The sequence below is a fragment of the Gossypium arboreum genome, chromosome 6 (assembly GCF_025698485.1).
Source record: "Gossypium arboreum isolate Shixiya-1 chromosome 6, ASM2569848v2, whole genome shotgun sequence".
Taxonomy (NCBI): domain Eukaryota; kingdom Viridiplantae; phylum Streptophyta; class Magnoliopsida; order Malvales; family Malvaceae; genus Gossypium; species Gossypium arboreum.
In genome coordinates, this window is record NC_069075.1 from 90,502,485 (window position 1) to 90,514,673 (window position 12,189).

A 12,189-nucleotide genomic window follows, 5' to 3' on the forward strand; every position below is an offset into this window, starting at 1 on the left:
GTTTTGGTTAGGGATGTGTTCCAACATTGTTTACAGAATTGAATTCTCAATGGTTATAGCCTAACCTTTTCCACTAGTCAATGGACTGATTCTTCTATCCTATCTTCCTTTCAAGCTTGGCCCTATAATTCGAACAGTGAACTGACGAATGCTCTATTGAGGCACATGTTTTATTCGAATAGACTTGAATAGTAGAGACCACCCTTCAGTGGTATCGAAATATCCACTTTGGGTATCACGATATCCTATAACACCCCGCCTAGCGTAGTCCTAGTTGGCAATTTGTAACACCCCAAATCTTAGATATTTATTTATGTATGTTGTGTCACAGAACTGTATATCTGTTTCAGTGGTTAAGTGTTCTGGGAAGTGTCTGAGAAGTCTTGGGTTCAAGCCTTGGCTTGTACAAAGTTTTGTTTTTACTTGATTAAACCCTTTCTTTTAGTTAGTAGGCTTTTAAATTAATGTGAGTAAGACATGACATAAAAATGCCTGCTAGTCTAGGGGATAGTGGCGTGTGGAATGTTCCTTGGGGTCTGAGGTTCGAGGCTTGGTGGTGAAAGAGGAGAATTTTATTTTGCTACCAGTGCCATGGAAGTGTCCTAGGTTGACTGAAATTGAGGTATTTGTTGGGGCTTTGAATTGAGTGATTTGTGGAGAGATGTGGGGAGAGATTTGAGAAGTGGATCAAGGCATGGGAGAGTGGTGGTGCCGAAATGGGATTCTCCTCAACCATTTGGTTTGTTTTGGTGTCCCTAGCCATTCGGTTATAGGATAGTTTTGCTCTTAGTACCGAAAGTGTGATCTAATTTGCTCTCCATTTCGATAACTATTATCACTTTTGCTTCTTTTCATTCTTTTTGTTCTTTTGTTTATTGTTTGTTTGGTAGCTGAATATTACTCGTGACCACTCGGGTACTATTCGTGTTAGCCTATGGTGGTTTTCGCTCTCCAATATTGTACTTTGATTGATTAACTTTCTTCTCTCCTTCACTCTTCTTTTCTTAACTTTCTTCGCCTTTCCGAACCTTCATTTTCCCCTCCCAATTGGTTATCAACTTTTACCTTCTCCTTGGGTCATTAGCCGAATATTTCCTTCCTCTTCTCTTCTATTCTTTTAGCTTTTATCGAGATTTCCCCTTACTTTGGTAAAACTGAATATCTTTTTCTCTTCCCCTTATTATTTCCTTTGATTCTTTTCTCCTTTCACGTTTTGTATTAGCCGAATACTTCCCCTTTACTCTTTTATTGTTATTTTCGGTTTAGTAGGTGTTTTTTGAAAAAGCGGTAAGAGTACATGCTTTCCCTCTTACTTCTCTCTACCGTTGTGATCTTCTTCTAACAACTCTTTTCTCTGCCAATTACTATTAGGGGTGCGATCGTTCCATCTCATGCCTCGGGTTAAGGGTGTGCTTTAGGTGTTGGCCGAATATTGTTATCCCTTATTCTTAGTTCTATGCTTCTGGTAAGTTGTTACATACTTAGTCCAACTATTTACGGAGATGGTTATAGATAACAAGTCTCTGTTGGAATACAGGTAATATGCAGGGGTTACAACCAACCTCTTGTGCAAACCTCAATCAATCAGTCAAGGAGAGTGATAGGCAATTTTATGAATGAGTGTTTTAATTAGAGTTCACTTTAATTCGATTTTAGGCTATTAAGTGAAGCTTCTATTTGAAATACGTTGGAGTACTCGTGGACCAGTTGTGCACTTTCGTAAATAGGTGTGTAATCACACTGCCATTTTTGTAAATCGGCAAAAGCCAGAATAGGTGATCGTCGACACTACACGAGCATTCGCTCGCTTGTGTGGTAGTTTTAATGCATAAACATGGGCGTTTGATAGTAAAGGCCACCATGAACGATCTCATGGGCTTAGGCCGATTTGGGCCATATTGGGCCGAAATGAGCCGTGCAGGCCCCACGAACTCTTAGGCTCCACACGGGTAAACCACATGAAAGTATGAAGAATATTGGGTTGGGCTGTGTAGTTCACAAGGCCAGGGCCATTTTTGGGCATAGTGAGTCGCATGAGCCCGCATTATGGGCCTTGGGCCCATTTTCACTATTTTACTATTAAGGTTGCACAGGTCACCCAAGACGACTGTGGACCTACTACTGGGGTTGATAAGCATACCTCGACCACAATATTGGTAAATGACTATTATGCCTTATGAGGTAAAGTGACTATTATGCCCTTATGGGATGTATGACTATACTGCGCATGCCATTTTATATATATGTTGCATACACGCATGATATTATGATGTGCATGGGGATGGGGATGGGTTATTATGATTGGAGGAAGTTTACTGTTCTGGCAACTCTGCTGCAATTACTATTACTGTCGCAGCCGGTGCTATTTTTGGTGTGTAAGGATGGGTGGGTTGATTTTATCCCCACATAGTGTGTAAGGTTGGACGGAGTGGTGTGTAGAGGCTGGTTGGGTAGGATTTCTGATTTCATATCTGTACTGTGACCGCTACTGAATTGGGCTAGGGCCCCACTGATTATGATACTGTAATGGGCTAAAGCCCTAACTGAAATTAAACTATTACTGAAGCGGGCTTAGGCCTAGTCTATAATTGCATACTGTATGACTGGCTGTTGTTAAGGGATTAAAAACTGAGTTTTCATAAACTCACCCTTTCTGTTTTCTGCGCAGGTAATCTTTAGGCGGATCGGTGCTGTGAGGGACTCGAAGGTGGACACACAACCGCATTTAGTTCCCTTTTAACTCTTAATTTTTTTAGTAATTTAATTTGGGTTTGTTTTGTAATAAGGCCTCTTTAATTTTTTATTTTAATTTTGAATTTATTACTTTGATTAATATCTCCTAAGTAGTAGGCTGCGGGTTTTCAAAAAAAATATATAAACGTTTTTCCAGAACACCAAGTTTATACTACATATTTTGAAAGCTTCCACAACAACCATTATTTTAAAGTGTAATAACAATCTAATAGGATCAACATTTTGCTAAAATGACTTGAGTCTTAACAATGAACGAGATATCCTAAATTTTCTTTAAGATCGCAAAGAGGTTTTAATATAGAACGGGTTTCCAACGAAATTATGTTTTTTGAAAAACACTTCAATGTGACATCGCAGATTTGGCCATAACGTCTAGGTCAAGTTTGGGGTGTTACACGATTTCTGTGGGATGATAGTTGGCTAAGTAAATGTTGGAAAAGGCTGAATTATGCCTTATTTTCTAGGTTATATAGTGTTCATTTTAGTGCTATGATTGTCGTATTGTTTGGTTATCTTGATATGTTTGAAAGATGTAGTAGAAGGTTCGTCTATTGGAAAAGTGTAAACCATTGGATTATACATTTGGCATGGTTAATGTGGAGAACCCATCAGTTACCAGATTCTCTAGGTGAGCCTTGTGTTGGTGGATCCTTCTGTTAGTATTCGCTTGAGACGGATTCTTAGGAAATGCACCCTATAGTTTTCTTTAAGAACACATGGGTATGTTGTTTAATTTTAGTTGGTTTCTTGTTAATATCTAGTTGGAAACTAACTATAGCAAAAGGATGTTTAAGGTAGATGTCTAGAAATTATTATGTTGGCCACCAAAGGGTGTTAAGTCAGCTCTATATGGTCGGGCGCGAGTAAGGTTGTTGTGAGAGCCATGTGGGCTATAAATAATGGTGTGGTTAATGTAGTGGTGGTTATTTTTTTTCTTTCTTTTGCCTTATATTATTCTTGTACCCTAAAAAGAGGGAATAACCTAGCCGGAGAAGAACCAACGAGTGCCCGAACAACAACTAAAAGCTATGGAGTGTTGCGAAATACTTGTGGTGTAATCAGCTTTTTTGATATTTTCTGTAAGTATCCAATTTGTGTGAGTTTTCTGTGAGTCTACTTCAAGTTCCTCTTTAATATTAAATTTTGGGCTATTCATAGTTAAGGGTTATGAATTCAAGTAAAACCATCTCCTTTGAACATTGTAAGTTGTTGCATTTAACCATCTGCATGTACATGTAAGTGATAAGAAGTAAATACGACTTCATTGGGGGGGGGGGAAACTCAATAGCTGGATATGTTGGGCCACTAGTAGGGCATGTTAGTTACTAATCAGATTTCCATATGTGTTGTGTTACTAGTAGGGCATTTTAGTTGCTAACTAGCCTGGCACTATGGGTGATGTCATCGGTAGGGCATGGTAGTTATTAACCATGGCAAAGAGCCCTGATCTTATGGGAAAACAAGTATATGTTTGAACTATCATGGACTAAGACATATGTTCTAATGTGTCAATATAGTATCCGAGGTTAGGACAAGGAATGTGACAACCCGAATTAGGGCCTAATCGGAATAGTGGTTTCGTGACCACAAATCCGAGATAGAAATAATTGTTTTATAATTATTTTGGGGTTTATGATATGATTGCATGATTGTGTGAAAATTTCGTGATGAAATTCTATGCCTAAAGTGCTTAAATTGAAAGTAGGGACTAAATCGAATAAGTTGCAAAATTTGCATCCCGGAAGTTTTTAGTATGAAATTGTTTTGGAATATTAATGAGGAGGTCTTAAATAGCAATTTTACCAATTTTAAGTTCATGGACAAAATTAGGACATGGAAGGAATTTTTGAAAGTTTAGTAAGGAGGGGCATTTTGGTCATTTGGATATTAAATGAAATAAAATGGGAAAAATAACACAAAATTGATCATCATCCTCCTTAGTTGCTGCCGAATTCTCCCTCTCTCCATAGCTAGGGTTTCTTCAATTTTCAAGCTCCATAATCAAGAAAGACGCGGAATTGATCTCGAACGGGGGAAGGAAAAAGTTTTGGACTAAATTGCAAAATTTCCACATTTTGCACCAAGGTAAGTTTGTATGTAAATATTACAATAATTTCATGTACATTCTTATATTTCAGCCTATTATATAAATATACTAGCTGATGTTAAAATATAAATCGACTATTGGAAGAATGGAAATAAATATAGAGAGAGAGATCCCGGTTGAACATTCGGAGAGATCGAATGAAATAGAGGTAGCGTAGCTAGGTCACATGTATGATGCTGAGTGCACATCATGTGTACAAGAAAGCTACGAGACACTCTGTAGTAGCTAGGTCACATGTGTGATACGAGATGTATCCCATGTAGACAAGAGAGCTACGTGAAAGATAAATGTAGCTAGGTCGCATGCGTGATTCCAAGTGAAGGACACCATGTAGACAAGAGAGCTACGTGAAAGATAAATGTAGCTAGGTCGCATGCGTGATTCCAAGTGAAGGACACCATGTAGACAAGAGAGCTACGAGACAAATCGGTTGGGTCGCATGAGTGGTACTAAGTGTTCACCATGTGTACAAGAGAGCCGAACTAAACGAAGTATGATGGTGGAGCTGTGTGCTGAAACCATTAAATATCGAGGATTGATCCGAATTGTTCAACGGGATGGTTTTGTGGTGATATTGTGGTTTGGACCTACACTTATGGTGAATGAAATGTGGTGAAAATGATTTGTGGTATATACATATATAAGATAAAATGAGGTTAGCATAAAGAATGTGTGAGAGTGAAATTAGCATTAAAACTGTTTTTAGATGGGAGCAGTGACGTGATTTTGAAAAATCACCAAAAATAGGAGAAATATAATTAGAGGTTGAATGAGATATAAAATTAAAGTTTAATGAGTCTACTTTCATATAAAAGAAACAGAGCAAGCAAAGGAATTCTATATTTTGAGATATTTACAATTGTATTTGACTTGCTCAGGATGAATACGTGATCCCCTGTTCCAACTTTGAAAAATCATTAAAAATTGTACAAAGCAAATTAAGAAATATAGTTTACATGCCTAAATTCCTTATTGAGACTAGTTTTAAATGAAACAGACTTCAGGGTTGTTTGAATTGTGTACTGAGAGAAATTCAATTTGTAGTGAACAGAGGTCAGATCAGTCGAGCTGTGTAACAGGGGAAACTTTAACTAATAAACTGTACTAATCGGCTGAACCAAAAATTATAGAAAAAAATTAACAAAAATATTTATGAGTCTAGATTCAGGGAAATTTTACGGATTTGAATTTCGAGTTTTGTAACTCGAGTTATGATTTATTTAGTGAATATGACGCAGCAGAGACAGCTTAAACAAAGTGGAATGAATAGTGAAGTTAAAGTAGATATACTTGAATTGTTGTGTAAACATGTTAGATTCTTTAATTAGTATTTACATACTTACTTACTAAGCTATAAGCTTACTTTGTTTCTCTCTTTTGTCTTATAGTGTCCTTCGCTTGCTCGGGAGTTAAGGATCGTGAAGATCTACCCGCACTATCATACTTTAGGGTATTTGAATTAAACGTTTTGAATTATGGCATGTATAGTAGGCTTAATTATTTTGTTACGTGTCATATTTGTCTAGGTTTAAAATATTAGTTACAGTACTCGACCAGCTACTTTGTACAAGCCATTAAAGTTGGCTAATATTGTTCAAGACATATGTTATACGATGCACTATCAAATTGGATGACTTATTTATATCTCGGTTATGTTTAATGGTATGTGTTATATTCTGGTAATACCTTGTATCCTGTTCCGGCGACGGTAACGGTAAGGGGTGTTACAAGGAAGGCCATGGAAAGGAGTAACAAAATGTGAACATTGATATGTTGCACAAGGTGCATGTTATGACAATGTGATTTTAGACTTGTGTTAGAGTATGCCTAAAGACCAATCATGAGATGATTGTAATCACATACTCATTTTTCCTTGTTTGTTAATATAAGGCATTGTCATTGTTATTTTAGTTTCTTTTTCTGTATGTGCAAATAAACTGGTTAATAATAAAGTCTTGAGAATAATACAATTATTCTTAAAAGGTCCTTAGTCAAGTATTATTGTGGGCTAGGACAATGATAATGCATTGAGACTAAAGTGCAGTTGATTGATGACAAAGTGTTGTCATTATCATAGGGATGTCAAACTTGATACATGAGTATGTGCTAGTGAACAAGATATTGGACTGACTCACTATGAGTATGGTTCTTGGATTATTATGTAATATTCATAGCATTCCTCATAGTGATAACTATGTATATGATTCTCATACTTGAGATCATCATTGTCCCAACATAGTGAGTTGTACATTTTGACACAGTCAAACATCTACCATAACAAGTAATACCATAAAAACTGATGTTGGGCATGTCACAATCTATGTAGAGGGATATGGTTAATGTGTATTTTGGACTAAATTGAATAGAATGATAATTAAATAAGTTAGTTTTTATTACATTTAGATCAAGAAAAGTGAAGTACGGATTTAGATCGGGGAAAGAACAAGGTTTTAGACTAATCAACTCGTTTTGTCATTTTTCTATTCGACGTAAGTTCATATGTAATAAACATTGTTATATTTGTGTTTTAAATGCTTTGATATTACATAAATTTTGAATATGACCTTGTGGACATATTCAACGAAGATACGGCAAATATGAAATCCTGGTTGAACCTTAGGAATAGATTAGGATACGAATGACATGTCATTAGGGATTATGTGATTTGGGTGCTGGTCTGTACGTCGTACCGGTGGCTGAGTTATCCAGCATGTGTTGCGGTTACTCGTCAGCTTGTGTGAGCAGCACCATGTAGCTTCGTCATGACCGTCAGCTTGTGTGAGCAAACTCGTTGATAGCTCGAGAGTGAGCGTTATATATGATATGAGATTGTGATAATTTCGGCTATGTATGTGGCACTTAGGGTGCAAGATTCCCGAGTATTTGATAGTATTCCAAATGGTTCAATAGGTATATCAAAGATACAGATGAGTATGAGATTATTACGAGATGGTACAGGTATGTACATGAACTGTACAAGCATTGAATCTATGAAAGTTGTGAAATTCATATCTAACCTTGAAAAGGATAATATGGTAGGTTGTATATCATTATGAATTATACCATGGTATGTTAAATTGTTTGGATTGTATTTATATGGTAAGATGAGTATATTATTATACAAACTTACTAAGCTTTATAGCTTACATTGTTTATGCTTCCATGTTTTTATAGTGAAATCAAAGCTATCTTAGATTCGAGAATCGTTGGAGACCTTATCACACTATCAAGCCACCACTTTGGTACTTTTGAATCTATGATTTTGGTTATATGGCATGTATAAGAACTTTTGTCATTTTGGTATGTAGTTTGGTAATGAATTTAGCCATTTCGATTGGCTTGTAAATGTTTAATGTTTGGCTTTGTATATGACCATGAGAGTTGGCTTATGTTGATATATTTGGTTATGTATATATATATGTGTGCATATGGTTAGTAATGTGTTTGATGATGGATATATAATGCTTGTAGATTATTGGTAATTAGGGATACTAAATGGTTGAGATTTGAATTTGGTATGTTTGTGAATTTAAGTCAAATAGTGCATTATTGAAAATGATCATTTAGGTGATATGAAAATGTAGAATTTGGCATGAATGGAATAGCCTATTTTGATATTTGTGTCTATTGTGGATGATAGTATATAATTTGCATGATTTATGCTTGATTGAGATTGTTTTGAACGCCTAATTATGCCTTGATATGTGTCATTTGGTGTAACAGCCCATTTTCAGGTCAAATCGGAACAGTGGTTTTTGAACCACAAATTTGAAGTCAAAATATTTATTTTATTATTTTATTAATTTTAAAGCATGATAAAATTATTGTGTGAAAGTTTCATATACAAATTTACTGTTTGAATGCTTAATTCGGTAAAACGGACTAAATTGCGTAAAGCGTAAAACTTATGTTCTATTAGCTAAAAGTGTCAAATAGCTATAGAACATTAAAGTAAAGGTCCTTAAGTGGTAAATAGGCCATTTATGAGTTAGTGGATGATAGTGGAGTGGCATTTGGGGTAATTACTAATGTTTTTAAAGGATATTTTGGTAATGTTTAATAAAAACAAATTAAAATCATCATTGTAACATCCCGAATTAGGGCCTAGTCGGAACAGTGGTTTCGAGACCACAAATCTGACATAAGAAAGTTTATTTTTATTATATTTTTATGGTCTACAATTTCACGGAATGATTTTGTGAAAATCTCGTTCGAAAATTTTGACGTTTAGGCACTCAATTTAGTTAAAAGGACTAAATTGTAAAAAACCGTAAAAGTTGAGTTCTACATGTTAGAAGTGTCTAATTGTTATGAAATTATTAATTAGAGGTCCTTAAAGAGTAATTTGACCAAGTTATAAAAATGTGGACAAAAATGGGCTTGTGTGGTAAAAATTTCAAAGAAAGATTAAAAGGGCAATTTGGTCATTTAGTACATAAAAGATTAAAAAGGAAAAAATCAAGCCAAAAACATGTCCATCATCATCAAGCTTGGCCAAACATGAATAGGACACCATGGATAGGGTTTTCAAGCTTTCAAGCTCAATAGTAAGTGATCCCGAGCCTCATTTTTAATGTTCTTTGCATTTTTTGAAATCCTTGTAACATGATCTACTCATTTCTACCCATATTTTAAGCTAGGTTTCATGTTTAAAAATTGAACCATACATGACATGTTAGTATTTTGAAGATTAATGGAAGAATATGAAAGATTAAAGCATGTTTAGCAACTTTTTACTAAGTGATTTTACATGATAATGCATAAAAAGGACTAAAATGTAAAAGTTGTAAAATGGGTTGTAATTGTAACACCCCTAACCCATATCTGTCACCAGAATGGGGTTACAAGGCATTACCTAACATAACACAACTCAAAAGAATGTTCCTTACATTTCGTACTTCAAAACTCAATCCCATAACAAAACTTATCTTTTAAAAGCTTAAACATAATCAAACATGTATCAGCAATTAACAAAAACTTATGCATGTGATAAAACATACCATTTCATAATTAGATAAATTCACATATTATACATTTTACTCTAAGCTAAAACAGCCACACGGCATAATAGACATATATATATATCATTATATACACATAAACATGCATTAAACAAGGCCAAAAATATACATCCTTTCTCATATCAATTTATACGCATATACCATATCAATTTAAATCATTTTCAAGCATCAATACATAGACATTTCATGACTATTATAATTATACCTAAACTTTCTTTTATCTTATCAAATAAGTCATATGAAACCAAATCTAAATACACAATAATTTAAACATAATGCTTATACATAATTACCATAAAAATCGAATCTAAATAACTAATCCACAAATAAACATGTTATAAACATATTCCTTTATTTTGACAAGGTATAATCGATTATAATCATGCCTTGAACAAGTTACCATTTATCTCACAAAATAACCAAATCCAAACATATCACCAAAAGAAAAATCATACATATCATATGATATGCATACCAAAATAAACTCCAACCATGTCAAATATAACCGAATTTTAACATGAAAAATTAAGCCATTAAAGTCATACCAATTTCACAAATTCAATCTTAAGTTAAAATTTATCATTGCATAGCCAAATAAAATTATCAACTTGTCACTTAAATATAAAACCATAAACAAACATGTCTTATGCATACATATTTAATTTATCTATCATTAGTCGAATATAAATGCACATCATTTACAACCAATGATCAAAAACTTATAAACATTATCCATATTTATTTCATCACATAACAGGCTACCAATACTTTAAATCATAGTCATTTACCTAATACATCCCACTTATATATCAAGCATATCACTCAAAAATAATATCCAACTACAATTTCATATCATACCAAATATAACATACACATATACTTTGACATAACTTCATCACCATTAGAAAATATATCAACCATGATTCTCATATATTTATCTATGTATAAACCATAGCCGAATCACCAAACCACAACCCAACATTACCATAATTTGATCAAACCTTGAAACTGAACTTAACCAAATAAACAAGCCATTTTCGCATGGCTTATATATATACACATACCAAAATCCAACATATCTAAACATAATCTAGCCTATACATGCCATAGGTTCGAAATTCAACTTATAAAGTACAGGAAACAGTCGATAGTGTGATAAACTTTGCTGACGATCATCGAGCTCGTAACTTGACTCCAAAATCTATAAAATAGAGGCAAACATACACACACAGTTAGCTATCATAGCTTAGTAAGTCATAAGCAAATAAATAACTCAATGACATAATCAACTCAATTCAACCAAACCAATTCATGCTATCATAATCACATTTAATTTCAAACCTACAATTTCATATACAACATATACTTTCATTTATAAACATTATCTTGGCCGAATATACATATACCTTTTATCAAAATATCATTCAATTTCAAAGCCCTAATATCATTATTTAACCGAATATACATAAACTCATATACATATATTCAAGAATCATTTCATAAATATTCAAATTTTATATTCATAAGGTGAATATAATCATTCATATATGTTTGCACATAGATCACAAATATGATATCACTTACACATAACCTTTGGCCGAATATACTTTTCATATACACATATATTTTCATTTGCATAATATATAATTTGCATCACATATCAAATAACCAACTTACCTTATTTTCAAATAGGTAATAAACTATCACATACCTGATCACTTTGTCTCGTTTTACATATTCAGTCACAACTTATCATTTCCCTTTGAACCATTCGGAATAGAATAGGATACTCGAAAAATCACACATATCGTACAATGCCAACGTCCCAGACGTGGTCTTACATGTAATCACATATCGATGCCACTGTCCCAGACAGGGTCTTACACGAATCAAATACGATGCCGATGTCCCAGACATGGTCTTACACGTAATCACATATAGAGCCAACGTCCCAGATGTGGTCTTACACGAAAACACATATCGAAAATCCTATGTCATGACATATGTATCCTAGCTATTCCTAAGGTTCGTACGGCTCTATCGGACGTCGTAACTCGATCGAACCGAACTCGTACACATAGCTTTTAAGCTTATACATATTCAGCTTCCACATATATACTATCACATTATTCATTTTAGCATATATAGTTTGTATTTAATCAAATAAATAACATCTATTTTCTTATAAACTCACCTCGGGCAACGATAATCGGAACGGGACGACTAATCGACAACTTTGGTTTTCCCCCGATCTATGTAACATCCTGATTTTCGGGTTTATTCGCGATTTTCAATATTTTGTAAAGA